Below are 18,210 nucleotides of genomic sequence, written 5' to 3'. Positions count from 1 at the left end.
ACTGCAGCCTCAAACTCCTAGGCTCAAGCAATCCACTGGCCTTAGCCTCCTGAGTAGATAGGACTGCAGGTATGTACCACAATACCTGCTAATTTTTAATTTTTTTTTTATAGAGACAGAGTCTGGCTTTATTTCCAGCCTGGTCTTGAACTCCTGCTTCAAGCAATCCTTCTGCTTCAGCCTCCCAAAGTACTGAGATTACATGTGTGAGCCACCGTGCCTGTGTTTCACGTTTTGAAAATCCCTAATACACACACAGAGTTGATCGTTAAATGCCAATAATTTTCAAAAGTTGTTTTCCTGTTTGGAATGTATTTTTTATTTCTTCAGGTGAGACCCCTCACCACACAGGTAATATATATAATCTGTAGTCCCTCTGGAAACTTAAGGAGGGCCTGGCCTGATCACAATTCCAATTCTAGGTGACTTCTGAGCAACTGTCTTCGGGTTAAGTAAAGCAGGGCACACTTGTGAAGCTCTTCTGCATAGCACAGGCCGTGGTGGCCAGCCCTGGACCGCAGAGGGCAGGAGGCTCCCTTTGCCAGCCCCTGGGCTGTTCATCTGCTGCCCAGAGAGCACTGCTCTGGGCTTGACCGGGATCAGGTCTGAAGCCTCTGATGTGCGTGGGCAGCTGCCATTCTATCGTGAAAACATGAGTTTTCCTAAGGGGATTGCAGTATTCTGGAAATTAAAAACAAGGTGGGAGCAAGTCATCTCCTTCCTGTGGGAGTAGCTGAAGCTCAGTTGTTCTGAAATACAATGCCTGGCGCTCCTGGGAGGGCTGGGACCTGGCCCGTTCCATGCCACTGGGCGGTGTGCAGTTTCCAAAGAGGGCTGGGGCTGTTATCTGACCTCCTGTCTTAATGAAGTGCTTTGGCTTCATGTCTGCCTCTGAGAGAGCTCTGTGAGTGGAGCAGCAGAGACAAATCGAAGACAGAGGACATTTCCCCCCTCCCCCATCCCCACCTGGGCCTGAGCCCAGGAACTCCATGAACACAGATTCACTGCCGCTTCCATTGCTCAAAGCCAGTTGCAGGGTCTGGGAACCAGGCTCAGCTTGCTGTGTCAGGTGGGCCTGGACCTCCCCTGACCTGGGCCTGAGCTGATAAATTGGGGGCAAAGTCAGGAGACAGTTGGGCTGAGGTTGTTTTTAAGACTACTTGCCAGATGTGGTGGCTCATGCCTGTAATCCCAGCACTTTGAGAGGCCAAGGCAGGCAGATCACAAGGTCAGGAGTCCAAGACCAGCCTGACCAACATGGTGAAACCCCGTATCTACTAAAAATATGAAAATTAGCTGGGTGTGGTGGCATGTGCCTGTAATCCCAGCTACTGAGGAGTCTGAGGCAGGAGAATTGCTTGAACCTGGGAGGCAGAGGTTGCATTGAGTCAAGAGTGCGCCACTGCACTCCAGCCTGGGTGACAGAGTAAGACTATGTCTCAAAAAAAAAAAAAGAAAGAAAAGAAAAAAGACTCCCCTATGGCCCATGTGCTTGGATTTCTTGTCAAGGCTTTCCCTCTCGACCTGCCTAACTTGCCCCTCCACCACATACCTAGGCACACATTTTCTTCCCATAACATCAGACCCAAGATTCTCAGAACGAGTACAGGGCTTATTCATGGGGGCGCAGCTTCAGGAAAGGACCTGCTGCAGTGGTGTGTGTGCCTGGGGCATGAAGCGTGCAAGGGTAGGTGTGCTGGGCCCGAGACTTTCCACCATGAGAATTTTATTCCCACAAGCCCAGTGGGTGGATTGATATCTTTAGGAAGGTGAGGTTTCTTTTGTGGAGAAAGCACCAGGAGCAGTGTGTCCACTCCCAACGCCACCCCCAGCCACAGGCTCCTGGATGGACAGGGTTCTTCCATGACACTCACCCAGCCCTTCCCTGTGTGAGGCCCCTGCCTGGAGCACGGCCGGGTCCCACCTTGCCCCTGAGGGTGGCTCATGTGTTCTTGAGGCATGTACCAGGGGGATGACTGGCCACTCAGGGACGCAGGAAGTGGCTCTTCTGCATGGCCTGCCTGGTGAGTCACCTGTTAGAATGCTGGGCCCAGGGCAGTCCTCCCAGTCCCCAAGGTCTGTAGACAGCGAAAATGGAGACAGAATCATCCTTGGAGAGAGGCCCAGGGGCAGGGCTGGGAAATGGGCAGAGCGGGGACAAAGAGGGCCACCATGTAAAAGAGGCCCCTTGTGACCCTGCCCGGCCCCTGTCACACACGGTGCTTGGTCTGCACAGCATCTCTTTTGTCCCAGTGGCTTCATTTTTTTTTCTGCTTTTTATAAATGCTTGCTAATTTGGCTTTATCTTTTTCAAAATAATAATATGTCATTGTGAAGAGATGTCCCTTGCCAGGCATCTTTAGGGCTTTTCTCATAGCCCAGCAGACTGATACATGTGGGGGCATCAGTGCCCCCAGCCTGGTAGATCCTGACTTCCATTCCAGTGGAAGAGACGTGGGTGGCCAATCTCCGCCTCTCTCAAAGGCATGTTTTGGGTTGGAAGGACGCCTTGGGCCCCCTAAGGCAAGCTTAGTAAGGGAACCAGTGACAGCAGAGAACTCAGCCACACAGCTCCTTTTGTGGAAAGTGGGGACCTTGCGATGACCACTGTGGTTATTCAGCACCTGTGTGTGGCAGGCCCTGTGCTCTGTGCTCCTTTGACATCATCGTGTCTAATTCTCAAGGGCCAGTCCACGAGATGAGTATTCTCATTACCCCATTTTACAATGGGGAAACAGGAACAGAGAGGTGAAGGAATTTCCCCAAAGTCACACAGCTTCAAGCAGCAGAGCCACTGCTCAAAACCCAGGTTTGTCTGCCCCCGAAGGCTGTGCTTTTATAACACCACACCATGTCCCTCCCACTGGGTGAGGTCCGCTGAGGGTGCCCACATCCCTGCCCTGAGCTAGGTGCTGAGGGCATAGCAGATGCCCGTGGGCAGCCCCTACCCTCTGCAATAGCTTAGAGAAATCTGCTTCCTTCCCCAAAAGGCCTGAGTCAAAACCCTCTCCACTGATGAAATGTTTCTTCCTGTGGAATTCCGCTGAAAGATGGCTCCCGACTGTGTTCATTTGTTCTCCACAGGAGAATCCTGTAGGGGAAAGATTATCCAAATATTTGCCGGCCTTGCAGGGAGTATTCACAGTCGTTGCCAGAGTGCTACTGGGTGTGTGAGGTGCTGCTGTTCCTTCTGGCTTCTGTTTGTATCTATCTGCCAAGGAGGGGTGAGGGACAGAATCTCTGTTTAACCTATAGGGGGAAACTATATTTAGCATTCTGTGAGCCCACTGGGGATGCTCAGGTACAGTGCAGATGTCTACCCTTGGCATGTCCAAATAACTAGGCATTTAAGGATTTCCTAGGCCAGGTGCAGTGGCTCATGCTTGTAATCCTAGCATTTTGAAAGGCTGAGGCAGGCAGATCTCTTGAGCTCAGGAGTTTGAGACCATCTCAACAAAAAATACAAAAATTAGTCAGGTGTAGTGGTGTGCACCTGTGGTTCCAGCTACTCAGGAGGCCGAGGTGGGAGGATGGCTTGAGCTCAGGAGAAGGAGGCTGCAGTGAGCCAAGATTACACCACTGTACTCCAGCCTGGACAACAGAGCTAGACACTGTCTCAAAAGAAAAACAAAAGAATTTTCTAGTTTAAAGCATTAGGAGAGATCTAAACTTTGAGCTGGGTGAAGTGCAGTTGGCATACTCCTGGAGTCTTGGGTGTGCTGAGCCCCCAGGGTGACGGAAAGAGTCCTGGCTTCTGGTCAGAGGACCTGACAACTTGACTGGCTCTGCCCATGACTGGCTAGGCAAGTCCCTCACCTCCCTGAGCTCATTGCCTTACCTGTAAAGTGGGTGGGGTAGCTAGGGGAGATAATCTTTATCTCTGAAAGGCAGGGCAGCATCTGGGAGCCAGGCTGTCCAAGTCCCTTCATCAGAGCTGCAAGATGGCAGCAGCCTCTCTGGGTCTGTTTACTCATTTGTACTGTGTGTGTGTGTGTGCATGTGTGTATGTGAAATGGGTCTATATGTAATGTCTGTGGAACAGTGCTTGGTTATTACGTATTAAGCACTCAGTAAACTTGGCTATTATTGTTTATGGCCCCTCCCCACTCCCACATGAACTAAACTGTGGGTCTTGGCAATCATTCTCTGAGAGAAAACGCTTTAGCTGAACAATGGGTTGAAAAGCTGGATGGAGGGAAAGAAGATTCTTCCCTGCTGGAGTTTAAAAACAAGACATGGGGCCGGGAGGAGGAGAGAATCACTGAGGCCTATATATGATCAGCTCATGAGTTCTTCTGCCCACTCCCCAACTCCCCACAACCACCCAGGCTCCCTGATAGCATCTTGGAAGCATGAACAGGAAGAAGACTGTAGGGAGATTGGCTTAAGCGCTGAAGCAGAACTCTTCAAACGTTTCCTGTTCCTTTTCACTATTTTGGGTTTCTCTCTCCTCAAGGGAAATACTTTGCAGGTGACACAGTGTGAGTTAAGAAAACCCCATGTCTCAGAGCCAGGCAGAGGGGAGAATTCAAATTGGATCTCTACAGTTTACTGACAGACCAGGGTTATTTCCTCCCTCTGAGATTCAGTTGCTTCATCTGTAAAATGGAGATAATGATATTTGTTTTACAGGGTTGTTGGAGAGTCACATATGAACATATATGTACAGCAGAAAGCAGGGACTCAGAAAAGCTAGGTTCCCTCCGCTGCATCCCCTCCCTGTCTCTGCCTGAGGGGTGCTCCACTTGCCTGTCTACCTTCTGTACCAACCCAAAAAAGCAGGAGGCACCATTCCTTTGTGTTGTGTGCTGTTAGCCTTCTGAACAAGGCTATAATCTTCCTAGAAGTCCCGGGCACGTTAGAACCTGTGGGCTGTCGTCAGCAGTGGATGCTGTTAAGGTGAAGCTATAAATAGGAATTAAACAAAAGGAGAAAACTCAGCAGCCCCTTTTCACCTGACATTAGGCTACAGACAGATTGGTCACAGACTTAGCTTAGCATCCAAGGTTGACACTAAAGGCTAAGCACAGTGGCAGTCACAGGGCAGACTAAGGACACCTCTCTTTAGCAGGTATCCTCCGCCCCATTCAGGACTGGGTTGTTGGAGTTTAGGTGGCCAGGGCCGCAGTCATGAGTATACTGCCTTTTTTCCTCTGGCCATGGAGGCCTCATGGTTGGGGTAGGCTTGGAGGGAGTACAATGGTCCTGAAGGTGTTAAAGGAGGAATAGGGTATAGTTGTGGGACTGGGCTGCGTCTCAATGGGCTGAAATTCTAAGCTCCCATCCAGTAAGGTCCCTGGGGCTCCCAAAGCCCTTGTCATCTTCTGCCAGATCCTGGGCTCCTCTTATGTTCTCCTAAGCTTTCTCATGGCTGCTACCAGGGTCTTATCTGTCAAGGTTGTGACAATCCCACATGGTACCTTTTTGCAGATTAGAAATAGGCATACCCTTTCCCCAGGAAATGCAGTCATGCGACAGGACACACAGCTTGTGATACAGGTGCATTGGCTAGATTTCAGCCCCAAGTTGCCCCCTTGGCTGAGCTGCCTTGTGCAGTGAACAGCCTGGCAGGCCTGCTTCCCACACTTTGCTTCAATAGTCAGGACTGGCCATACTTCTGCTGCTGCCTCCTCTGAACCTGTTGCTCCTGCCTCTGCTGTAGCCCGTCCCATGAGCAAAGCTGACTTTCAGTAGGTCACAGAAGGTAGCCTGGACATGTCAGCTTTTCTAGCCCTCTCTTTGAAAGGACTTGTGGTCCATTCCAGGGCTGGGTCAGAGGACACTTGAAGTTTGCCACAGAGTCCAGTTGTACAGTATTCTCTCTGCCATCACTCAGCACTCCAGGCCCAGGTGAAGGTCTCCCCATCTTCTATAGTAGTGAGAATCCCCCGCCTATCCAAGGCTGAGGGCAGCACCCCCATGACTGCATTCAAGAGTGTGTTCCCAAATCCTGGGGCCTCTGGCACCAGTCTTGGCCTCTTCACTTTTCCTCCCAGCAGGACAGGTAGGCTGTCTTATAAACAGTGCCCTAGGGGCCTGTTCTGGCATCTCAGGATGCCTGAGGTGGGCAGGTAAGTGAGCCACAGCCTCCCTCCCACCTGGACTATCCCCTCACCACTGACCTGGCCCTTAGAGTTCAGGTAGTCTGAAAACATGGCATTTTATGATTCTATCTCTCCCCCTTTGAAACCCACATCCACATCCCTGTCAGAATATCTGGACCACCTGCTTAGACGTGAATGGTCTGAAGCCAAGTTTCTGGAACCTCTGCCAATAGCCAGGAGAGGCCACTCCCTTTGAGGGGCAGAGCTGGAGGTGTGCTGAACCTGGGTGGTCCTGGCCCTTCACTGTGAGAGGCCGAGGGAGAGGAGGGCTGGCTTCAGACACATTATTTGTGGGTGCATGGAGACACTAGCTCCCAGTCACTGAGGTAACAATCAGGGATGGGGGAAGCTGTAACACCCTAAAACAGTCCTCAAACTTTCTCTCTGCAGCTAATAGCTGGATTTACCATATAATCTGTTAAGTGGAAGGTGACACAGGCACACATTTGAGAAGCACCAACCCAGCCAGCTAGACCAGAAACGAAGTTGCTGGGGACATGATGCCTGGGCAAGGGATGGGATAGAGAAAGTTTAGATAGAGAATGAGAGAAACTGTAGGAGCAGTGGTGTGGAGGCACCAAATACAGGGGTGAGTTGAGGGGAATCATCATGAGGAATTTGGATTTCCACTTATGGGTGGCAAGAAACTCTTAAAGAGCTTTAAGTGGTGGAGGGATGGGTCAAGCTTGCCTTTCAGAAACATCACTCTGGGGCCTTGGTGGAAGACACACTGGAAAAGGGACAGACAGGATGGGAGGGAGGGAGACCAACCAGGGGGCAATGGAAAGTCCAGATGAGAGAGGAGGAGCCCTGGGCCAGTGTGGTGGTCGGGGAGAGGAGGGCATGACTTTGAGGACTACTTAGGGATGAAGTCCCCAGGCCTTGGTGAGAGATTGGCTGTGTGTTATTTGCATGTGGGTGGAAATGGAGAGAGACTGGGACCCAGGGTGGCTCCCAGGGTTCCAGCTTGGGCAGTTGCTGAATGGAGGTGCCATCCTAATACGTGGGAATTCAAGAGAAGAGGGAGCTGGCTGTGGAGCATGCAAATTTTAAACTGTCTGTCCCATAATAAACATTTAGCAAACCATTTTGATGTAAAAACTAAGCTAAAGACACAGAGCTGGGCACAGTGGCTCATGCCTGTATTTCCAACTACTCAGGAGGCTGAGGCCGCTTGAGCATGGGAGGTCAAGGCTGCAGTGAGCTTTTTTTTTAAGGCAAAGTTTCCCTCTTGTTGCCCAGGCTAGAGTACAATGGCGTGATCTTAGCTCACTGCAACCTCTGCCCCCAGGGTTGAAGCGATTCTCCTGCCTCAACCCCCAAGTAGTTGGGATTACAGACACCTGCCACTACACCCAGCTAATTTTCTGTATTTTTAGTAGAGACGGGGTTTTACTGTTGTCCAGACTGGTCTCGAACTCCTGACCTCAAGTGATCCACCCACGTCGGTTTCCCAAAGTGCTGGGATTACAGGCCTGAGCCACTGCACCTGGCCTACAGTGAGCTTTGATCTCACCACTGCACTCCAGACTGGAGACAGACCCTGTCTCAAGAAAAAAAAAAAGCAGCAGCATCAGGTTGCATTATACTATGGAAGTGTGTGTGATACCCAGGCTGAGTAGACGAAGTGCAGGACCTGGATACACCCATTTTCAAAGTGGTTGGAGAAAGACAACACACAGGAAGACGGACTGGAAACTGTCGGAGAGGTAGCAAATGAGTCAGGAGAAAACAGTGTCTCAGAGGTCACAAGAGCTGAAAGATTCACAAAAGAGGAAGCAGTCAACAATGTCAAATATAGCAGAAAAGCCAAGTAACACAAGTTCTGAATCCTGTCCACAGGATCATGCACTGAGGAAGTCATTATCAACCTCAGGGAGAGCAATTTCAGAGGAGGGGCTGAGGCAGGGGTGGCTGCAGAGAATTACAGAGCCTTTGGTGAAAGGAAGACAAGAGATTGGATAAAGATGGTAGATGGGGGCATAAAATCAAGCAAGCTGTTCAGGGCAAGGGAAATTTGAGCAGCTGAATTGGCTGAGCTAAAACAGCCAGCTGAGAGGGAGGCATTAAAGATACAGAAAAAGAGGGTGATTGATAGGGTGGGATGGGATTTGGATGGATGGCAGCAAGAACATACTGGGTGGGTTTCTACTGAACCACAGGAGGGAGACAGTGAAGAGACAGGTGGAGAGGATGACAGTGATGCCAGTTCCACTGTAGGGGGAGAGAGGTGGGAGTGGGAGCTGATGGCTTCATGGGCTGTAATTCTAGATGAAGTTGAGCTTACCTTAGATTTGTGGTGGGGTGAGCCTGCAGGGTTGTGGGGTTTCTCTGAAGATCTCAGAGAAGATGGAATGAATTAATCTAAACATTGCTATGTAAGTACAACAGCAAGATATGGGTCCAGACTGGCAACAAACTAGCTCGTGTGATTAACCATGGATGGGAAGGAAGAAGAAAGCCCAGGAGGGGCCCGATAGACCAAAATGATGTTGATTGCATGAAAAGATTATGCTCAAGGGCCAGGTGCCAGGGAGCAGGAATGCGGGAGGACGAGGGGAATGTGAGCAGAAAGAGGCTATTGGTGTGAACTTATCATGAGAGGAGCAGTCCCAGGCAATAACGAGGCCCAGGTGGGCCAGAGAGTAGGCGGAGGTGGAGCACAGGTGAAGGTGACTGAAGTTGGGAGGTCATTTTACTGTGAGGCTGGAACATTGGAGGTGCTGTCACAGGACAGGAGTAGGTGGCTTTGAGAACCCCAGCCATGTCTAGGGTGAATTAGGAACAGTGTTTGGTGGATGACAACAGGAAGAGTATGGTTCAGGATTTTTTTCCCAAATGTGTTTGATCATAAGGACACATGGGCTCTTGTTAAATATGGACCTCCAGGTCTCACTTGGATCTCTCCAACTCAGACCTCTGGGACAGGAGCCAGGGGGTCTGCATGATCCTGATGATCAGGTGATTCTGACAATCAGGAAAGTTGAAGAAGGTTGATATTAGGAAGGCATAGGCCTCCAAGTATGGAGAAGGGGACTATAGAGAAGAATGGATGAGAGGTTTGGAAAAGAAAGGAGTAGGGAGAAGAAAGAGGAAGGGACCAGGAGAGCCATGAAGAGTGGAGTGGTGGAGAGAATTCATGCCCAGAGGACTCACATTTTGGATGCTGAGCAAGAATGATGTGATATGAAGCACTCTGGGGTCATGACGGCTCAGTCACAGTAGCCGGGGTCCCATGGTGGCTGGGAGGGCATCAGTCCCTGGAAAATCCTCTTTTTGTCCCTTGGTGATTCACACAGGACATCTCAGGATCCTGGAGCTGGCACCAGATTGACATGGAAGTGGAGCTGCCAGCCACCAGTGTGATGTGATTTCCACGTGTCAGGGAAGCTCCCCACCCTGCGCTCTGTGAGCATCCCTCACTGGAAATTCTACCAGGAGCTGGGCGAGGCTGAAGCAACCAGGTGTGCAGGGAATGACACAGGCTTTAGAATCCTGGTCAGATCTGTATTCTCATCTTCTGATATGTCCTAGACATGCAACCTTGGGCAACTTGGCCTCTCTTTGAGCCTCAATTTCCTCATCTATAAAAGAGGGGTAATAATACCTGCCTCAAAGAGCTGTCATGAGGATTGGGTGGGCAAAACACATAGAGTGCCAAGAGTAGGTGCCCAGGGGCTTGAGCAAGAGTCAGAGCCTTAGTGGTGGAGGCCACTATCAGCTCCACTCCACTCTGAGAGCCCAGAGCAGCTGGGAGACGGACAGTGGGAGGGTAGCACAGGAGGAGAGGGTGCCTGGAGCTACACTTGCGTTTCTGCCCCCTGCTAGTTACCAAAATCACAGCAGTCTGTGTTTACAGAGGCGTCTTACCTGTCCTCTATTTTAACTGTGTTACCAAGGTGGTAATAGTATAATATTATTTTTGTATAAAGTGTGTTAAAGGACCATCTGATCGCATTTTGGGGGACACTGTGTGTTCATTATCAATTTATTCTGAAATAAGAAACAGAAACCAGAAATTTAATCATCTAGTACACGGTCCACAAGAAAGGCCAATGACTCACTTCAGAATATGCAAGGATTGTTCACTCATTTCCTTCCATGTGGCGTGTTTGTCACTGCCTGGTCATGCTGTGAGGAAGAGCTGCTCTCACCTTCGTGTTCATGAAGCTGAGACAGACGAGGTCACATGGAGATCACTCAAGGGGTTCGCTCTTCCTGGAAATGCTGACAACTGAGAAGTTTGCCTCCCACAGCTGTGTGGAAGGTTTTGTGAGGAGGTTAGGTTAGCACGAGGGCTTAGCCCCCAAAGTGCTGTTCCCTAAGCCTTGTATAGGAAAAGGAAATTTCCCGGTTCTGGATCGGGGGATGACTGCTGGCTCGTTCCCTTGCAGGAGGGCTGCTGAGCTGGAGCAGTGCCTCTCACACAAATCACTGGGAGGCTTGTTAAAATGTGGATTCTGAGTCAGTGCCTTGGGGTGGGGCTGAGATTTGGCATTTATGACAAGCTCCAGGCATTGGAGAGGCAGCTGCTCCACAGCCCCAGGACGGGGCTAGGACTCCAGGATCACACCTGTGAACCATCTATGTGGTTCCTGCCATGGGGAAAATTCAAGTGTGTATGGAGGCTTGACTGTGGTTTCTGACCTGCTTGAGACCTCTGACCCTATGTCTGAAGCTGTGTTCAAAATCACAAATATCTATGGAATGCCTAGCAAGTACCAGGCACTGGGCTAAGGTTACCTCACCCAGATTGCTTGCTTCTCTTAAGACTCACTGTGCCATTCCACACCACGCTCAAGCAATCAATCCCAAACTCTCCCACTCACTCCGAGGAACAAGGGTTCACACTGGGAGATGAAGTGGGTGGTGGAGTCAGGGAGGCCAGTTTGGGGAGCGGCACATCCCAGCTCTGTGAACTTGGCTGGTTACTCTGCCTTTTTATGCTTCCCTTTTCTCTTCTATAAAAAGGGCTTAATAACCCCCACCTCTCTGGGTTGCTGAAAGGATTAGCTCAGATGATGCACGCAAAGTTCTTAGCCCTGGGCTGATAAGCATAGCTGTTATGATTCATATTTAAGTTTTGTTTCCTCCATCAGAACCTTCGATACTCTGTCCCTCTTTGCAGACACCTAGGCCAATTCTTGTGTGACTCTTTATGCTTGACTGTGTTACTATTTGGAAATTATTCTTACCATTTGGAAGATATTTGGAAACCTCAGTACTGTCAACAGCACCGTTAAAAGCAGTTCCAAATGGTTACCACACAAGAGGAGTGCCCCACAGCACCTGTGTGTGCGTTGAGGAGGGGGTTCTTGTGAGGAAGGAACCAGAGAGGAAAGGGCCAAACTGGCAGCCTCTTGCAGCCCTCTGCTTGCTGTGCCCGCTGCTCCTGCATTGGACGCTGAGCTGTGCAGCCAGCACTTCATTCCTAATAACACAGTGCCACAAGTTGTAAATCACTTACTTCAAAAACAAACTGGCCGTCCCTAGATTGTCTCTATCATAGCACTACTTTCACTCACTTGCATTCCAAAGGGATTTTAGAAACATTATTTAACTTTTCATCATGGCATTTTTCAACCATACACAAAAGTAGAGAGAATAGTGTAAGGAACTCCAGCTTTCAGAGCTGTCCACATTGTAGCAGCAAAAGGGCTCTTAAGTGAAAGAGAATGGTGTGGGATTGTACACCCCTGCCACTCGTGTGGGAGTGAATTGTACATATTCATGTCTTATTGGAAAAAAGGCTGAGAACTCTGGATCTTTCCTATTCATTTCCATTTGAATATTTTTTTTTTTTCCTGGAGAATGGGGTAATGACCCTTACTTTGCAGGGATTGACTGAGCCTGAGAAATGGGCTGCTGGTCAGAGCCTCACAAATGGACATTCCTTCCCGGGCTTTGCCTGCCCCCTGTGCTCCTGGGCGGCAAAAGAGGAAGGAACAGGCACAAGCAGGAGGCTGCTGAGCTGGGAGCAAAGACACAGTATCCACTCTGGCCCCTCCCACCACCCGCTGGCAGCCACCTGCCTGCTGAGGCCACCTGTCTCCTGCAGGGTGGATTGTGTCCTGCTTTGTAGAATGATAACTGCTGTAAAAATAAGCACCTTAAACAGCCAAGAGAAAGGGACAGTAATGTGACCTCAGGCTGTGTGTACCCCACAGGAAAGGGGTGTGTCTGTCATACTTGCCCTTGTGTCGATTTAGCTCTGAAGTGCAGGGAGACCATTTTCCCCACTCAGCAACAGCAGCCTGTGAAGTAATGGGAGGCAGTTCCCCCAGCGGGACGATTACCACTATCATTTCTATAATGCTTTCCTTCTGAGAGGCTGAAGTCACCACTTCCCAACCCTGATAGCCCCACACTGGCTCAGGCAGTAGGTGTTGTGGAAAGAGGATGGGATGTGGAATTAGAATGTCTCACTTTCAGTCCTGGCTCTGCTATGTCACTTGCTTGGTGGCCTTGGATAATCCCTCAGCCTCCATATTCTCCTCCTAAGAATGAGTATAATGACATTTTACTCCAGAATGACTCTAAAACTCATATACATATTATCAGTTTTGTTTTTGGACTGACTTTAGGCAAAACTGTGAAGCGGAAGTGTCAATTTAGCATTTTCTACTTTCTCAGATTCCCCCTTTTTCCCAAGTCCCCCCTTTCCATTCACCCTTGAAGCACCCAGTAATGTCAGGCAGCCAGTCAAGAAAACGACCTGTAAAAGCAATATACATTAAAAGGCTAGTAGTTTAATCTCAATAGATAAAAGAGTCTGCATTTATCAAGTGCTCACTAAGTGCCTGGCACTGAACATATTTTTTGTAGTTTTCCCAAAGCATCATGAGGTATGTAACTATTATCTTCATTTTGCATATGAGGAAACTGATCTGGAAGTTAGACACTTGCTAGGAATTGCACAGCTAATTTGCAAAATCTGGGATTCAAATGCAGATGTGTCTGATCCTAAAAGCAGTGCTATTTGTTTATTTAATCTTTTTGAGGCACTGAACCCTAGTGATTAAGAGCACAAAGTCTGAGCCAGGTGGCCTGGGTTCAGAGCTTAACTCCTTTACATGTTGCTATGTGACCTGGGCAAGGACCATGTCCTCACCTGTAAAAGAGGAAAAGAACAGAGCCACCTCACAGGATTATTGTCAAAATCAAATGAGTTAATGTACATAGGGCTCTTAGAACAGTGCCAGACACATAGTAAGCACTATGCAGATTATAAAACAAAATAAAAGCAATTAGTGATCATCAGAAAAAAGTCAGTTTACAATAACGTGAAAGAAAAGGTACATCCTTTTGTGCTCACCAGTCAGTTTGACTTCTCAAACAGTTTGATGGGAGGAAATTCCTCCAGACACTTGAACATAATCCCACACAAATGCACACAATTACAGAAGTCTGTTATTTTCACACGAAAAGGGAAACTTGTATTTTCATTTAACATTTCACAGCCATCTTTCTGTCAATACGTATGGAATCATCTCATTCTTATCAGCTGCAGAGTGCATGCCAAGTATAGATGTGCTATAATTAAATCATATATCTACAGATTTTCTGTAAATGATGCGACCATGAGCATTTCAGGATGTTTATCTTCGTATGTACAGGAGAGTGAACTCCTGGAAGGCTGACTTTGCTCTTAGAGATTGAATTAGTACATCCAAGCAAGTCAGATTTTTCTGTCAGTCTGGCTCCTTCTGTATGGGGGTGCTGGTGAAACATACATGCTTCATGTTCCCTGCATTTCCGTCAACCACCTGCATTCCTCCTGCAATGGAACAAGGTGGCACAGCTCATCATCACCCATCCACCCCCAACCCCGGGGCAGCCCAAAGCATCTAAACTGAGCCCTTTCCGGTCATAACTCAAGAAAGAAGTCAGGTGGCCATTGCCACTAGATTTTACATACATTTGTTTCCTCTCTCTTCATTTCCATAATCAAGCTCCCTGCTTCCCTGCATCGTCTCCCTCTCCTTTATTCTCTTTTATTTTCACGGGCATCACCAGCATCAACAGTCTGTTTCCAACATTTTTTTTTTCTGAGATGTGGTTTTGCTCTTGTTGGCTAGGCTGGAGTGCAATGGTGCGATCTCAGCTCACTGCAACTTCCACCTCCTAGGTTCAAGCAATTGTTCTGCCTCAGCCTCCTGAGCGGCTGGGACTACAGGCACATGCCACTACACCTGGCTAATTTTTGTATTTTTTTAGTATACTTGCTGCCAAATAGAGCACTAATATTTATATTTTTAGTAGAGACGGGTTACACTATGTTGACCAGGCTGGTCTCAAACCCCTGACCTCAGGTGATCCACCGGCCTCAGCCTCCCAAAGTGCTGGTATTACAGGTGTGAGCCATCCAGCCTTGCCCCCAGCACTTTTAGTCTCTCCCTTCTCTGGGTTCCCACAGCACTGGAAGCTCTGCTGCAGCCCATCCATCCCTCCCTCCAGATCCATGCCATGCTCCCTGCTAGGATGAAAGTCCTGGTAATGTGATCACCTTCATCACTCAGGGCTAGTGATGCTTTCCATATGGTAGACGCTCAATGAATTTTTAAAACTTTGTTTATATTTTTGAAATATGTTTTGAATTTATTTTTAAGTAACATTTTACGTTATGAAAATAATATATGCTGGCCAGGCACAGAGGCTCACGCCTGTAATATCAGCACTTTGGAGATCAAGGTGAGCAGATCATCTGAGGTCAGGAGTTTGAAAGCAGCCTGGCCAACATGTGGAAACCCCGTCTCTACTAAAAATACAAAAAAAAAAAAAAAACAAACTTAGCCAGGCATGGTGCCATGTACCTGTAATTCCAGCTACTCAGGAGGCTGAGGCAGGAGAATCGCTTGAACCCAGAAGATGGAGGCTGCAGAGAGCTTTGACGGCTCCACTGTACTCTAGCCTAAGTGACAGAGTGAGACTCTAAAAAATAAATTAAAAAAAATTTTTAAATACAAACATATATATGTTTATACACACACACAGACATTTACTGTAAGGAAAAACTGGAAAGGAAAGCTGTGTAAATAAGGAAATAAAATCATCTGGAATTCCTATCCAGAGACATTTTGGTGTATTTCTTTCCAATTGTTGAATTAAGAAGCTAATTGATGAAAAAAAAAAGCTAGTAATTAGACTGAGGAAGTAAATGGGAAACAGGATCCAGAGTTTGTTAAGAGTAAGTGCTGAAATGGGTGATTTAAATAAACAATCAGGCTGAGGTGTGCTTTGCACAGAAAATGAGCCTGTGTTGTCAAGAACTTCATCTTTTTTTCACTCTCTCATTATTTATTCTATAGTATTTACTGAGGATCAGTAAGCCATAGTCCTCAGACAATGATTTCTCTGGCCAATGTGGTAGTGAGTATGCAGCTATCACACAGGTGTTCTGGAAGCTGAGTTGACTTCCCTGCCTAGTAGACTGGGCACAAGTTCATGACTAGCTCTTCAGGGTAAGGCTTCTGAAAATAATTGCAGAATTTTGCCTTTCTGGTCCATATCAGAGTGGCCAGCTCTTTGTATCAGTAGTTATGATATATTAACTACAGGGAATTCTCAATCTTTCTTTCTGGGATTGTTCAAGTTCAGCTTTTCTGATTGGTCTTCCTCGGCGATAGCTTAAGCATCTGTTATTCCTTATCTGTTACTGTTAAGACTTGGCAAAGCAAGAACTTTAGGGATTGTTCTTTGTCAAAATGCATTTCATCTAATGCCTACCTTAGCTGCCTGTTACCTAGTGCTGTTATGGGATGGGACTCAAGCAATGACGGTGGCAGGAAGTAATCCACTCCAGGTTGAGTGCTCCCTGACAGGCGTCTTGTGCTGCTCAGAAGTCATTGTTATGTTGTCCTTTCACGTGTCTCTTTTGCAAAGCAGCTCAGGGTTTCCATATTTAAAAGTTTAAGTGTGGTTGGGCTTGATGGTTCACTCCTGTAATCCCAGCACTTTGGGAGACTAAGGCAAGTGGTTCATTTCAGGAGTTCAAGACCAGCCTGGCCAACCTGGTGAAACCTCTTCTTTACTAAAAGTACAAAAATTAGCCTGGCATTGTGGCACATGCCTATAATCCCAGCTACTTGGGAGGCTGAGGCAGGAGAATCGCTTGAGCGCCGGAAGCAGAGGTTACAGTGAGCTGAGATTACACCACTGTACTCCAGCCTGGGTGACAGAGGGAGACTCCATCTCAAAAAAATAAATAAATAAAAATAAAATAAAAGTTTAAGTGAAGGCTGGTCATGGACCTGAGGAAATTTGATTTCTAAAATTGTTTATAGTATGACCAACATCCAGGAGATTATATTTATTTAGCCTATGGGGAGCTTTATGATTAATATAAAGGTGAAAGGCCAGAGGAGTTCATTCATTCAATAAGTACTGAGTTCCAGGCCCCAAACTAAGAACAAAACAAAGACAAAACCAGATATAGATCTTAGAGTCTATAGAGCAACAGGTATTCAACAGCAATAACGGAAATGAATAATTACCAACTGTGACAAATTCCAAGAAGGAGAGGGTGCTGTAAGACACATATAACCAGGGAACCTGACCTATGCTGGGTGTCAGGGAGGGTTTCCTAGGGAATAGAACATCTGAGCTGCAATTGGTTATTTAGTTTGTGGTACCTGAGTCTTCTCACTAGTAAAATAGGGATACTCCCCTCTTAGAGTCACAGAGATACTAGAGGAAGTGTGGTCATGGACAAGAATGAGCTTTGAGAAATGCTCAGTGTGCCTGAAACTGAGTATGTCCCTCCAGCCAAAGGGAGCTGTTCTCTGGCTTTGACCTCTGTCGTCAAGCCAGGCAATTACTCAGGCACTCCAACTGAAGACCTTTGATCATTCTCCTCCACTCTGCCAAGCAGCAGGTGTCAGACAGACCTGGGGTTAGCTTTGGTTCTGCCACTTAAATCTCATTTGAACTTGAGTAAGTTTCTTAATTGGTAAACCCACTTATCTCATTTGTGAAATGGGGGCAACAATAGTATCAGCTCATTACTTAAAGCTTGTAAAGCACTTAGCATAGTAGTTGGCATGTAGTTACTTCTAAAGCAAGTATAGCTAATGTTATCGTAATTGTTATTGCTAATTATTACCTTTTTTTTCTTTTTTTTTTTTTTTGAAAACGCAGTCTCGTTCTGTTGCCCAGGCTGGAGTGCAGTGGTGCGACCTTGGCTTACCACAACCTCCACCTCCTGGGTTCAGGTGATTCTCCTGCCTCAGCCTCCTGAGTAGTGGGGACTACAGGCACCTGCCACCATGCCCAGCTAATTTTTTGTATTTTTAGTAGAAACAGGGTTTCACCATGTTGGCCAGCTGTTCTCTAACTCCTGACCTCAAGTGATGCACCCACCTTGGCCTCCCAAAGTTCAGGGATTACAGGTATGAGCCACTGCGCCCAGCCTTTTTTTTTTTTTTTTTGTAATGGGGGCTCGGTGTATTGCCCAGGCTGGAGTGCAGTGGCTATGAACAGCCACAATCATAGGATCATAGCACACTACAGCCTCAAGTTCCTGGCTCAAGTTATCCTCTGCCTCAGCCTCCCGAGTAGCTGATACTACAGGCATGCGCCACAGTGCCTGGAGCTAATTAATAACTCTTGCCAATTATTTCTTTGTAATAACTTTGGCTTTTTACTTCTATTCCCACCAGCCTAGAGAAAGCCCCTGTCATTTGGTAAGAATTTATTCCATAGAAGCCTTCTGATCAGTGCCCCCACTGTGGCTCTCACTTCTCTAACTCATTCTGCTTGCGTCCTAAAATAACAGTGTTTTTCATATATCACCTCTTTTAATATTATCATTGAAAAAGTGTTTGAAGCTCATAGCACAAAGAGCTAAACTTCTTAATATGGAAAGAGGCCCTAGAATATTGATATGAAAAAGACCTACAAATGTGTAGCAAAACAGAAATACAAATGCCAAAAAAGAAAAAAAACAAATGGCTACTAAACATGAAAAGATAAGCAGCCTCACTTATTATAAAAGAAATGTAAATGAAAATTACACTAAAATTTATAGTTTCCTTATCAAGTTGACAAAAATTAAAGGTGTTACTAATAATACCTTCTGGCCAAGCTGTGGGGGAAACAGGCATTTTTT

This window comes from Cebus imitator, unplaced genomic scaffold, assembly GCF_001604975.1.
Source record: "Cebus imitator isolate Cc_AM_T3 unplaced genomic scaffold, Cebus_imitator-1.0 Scaffold166, whole genome shotgun sequence".
Taxonomy (NCBI): domain Eukaryota; kingdom Metazoa; phylum Chordata; class Mammalia; order Primates; family Cebidae; genus Cebus; species Cebus imitator.
This window is presented reverse-complemented; position numbering follows the sequence as displayed.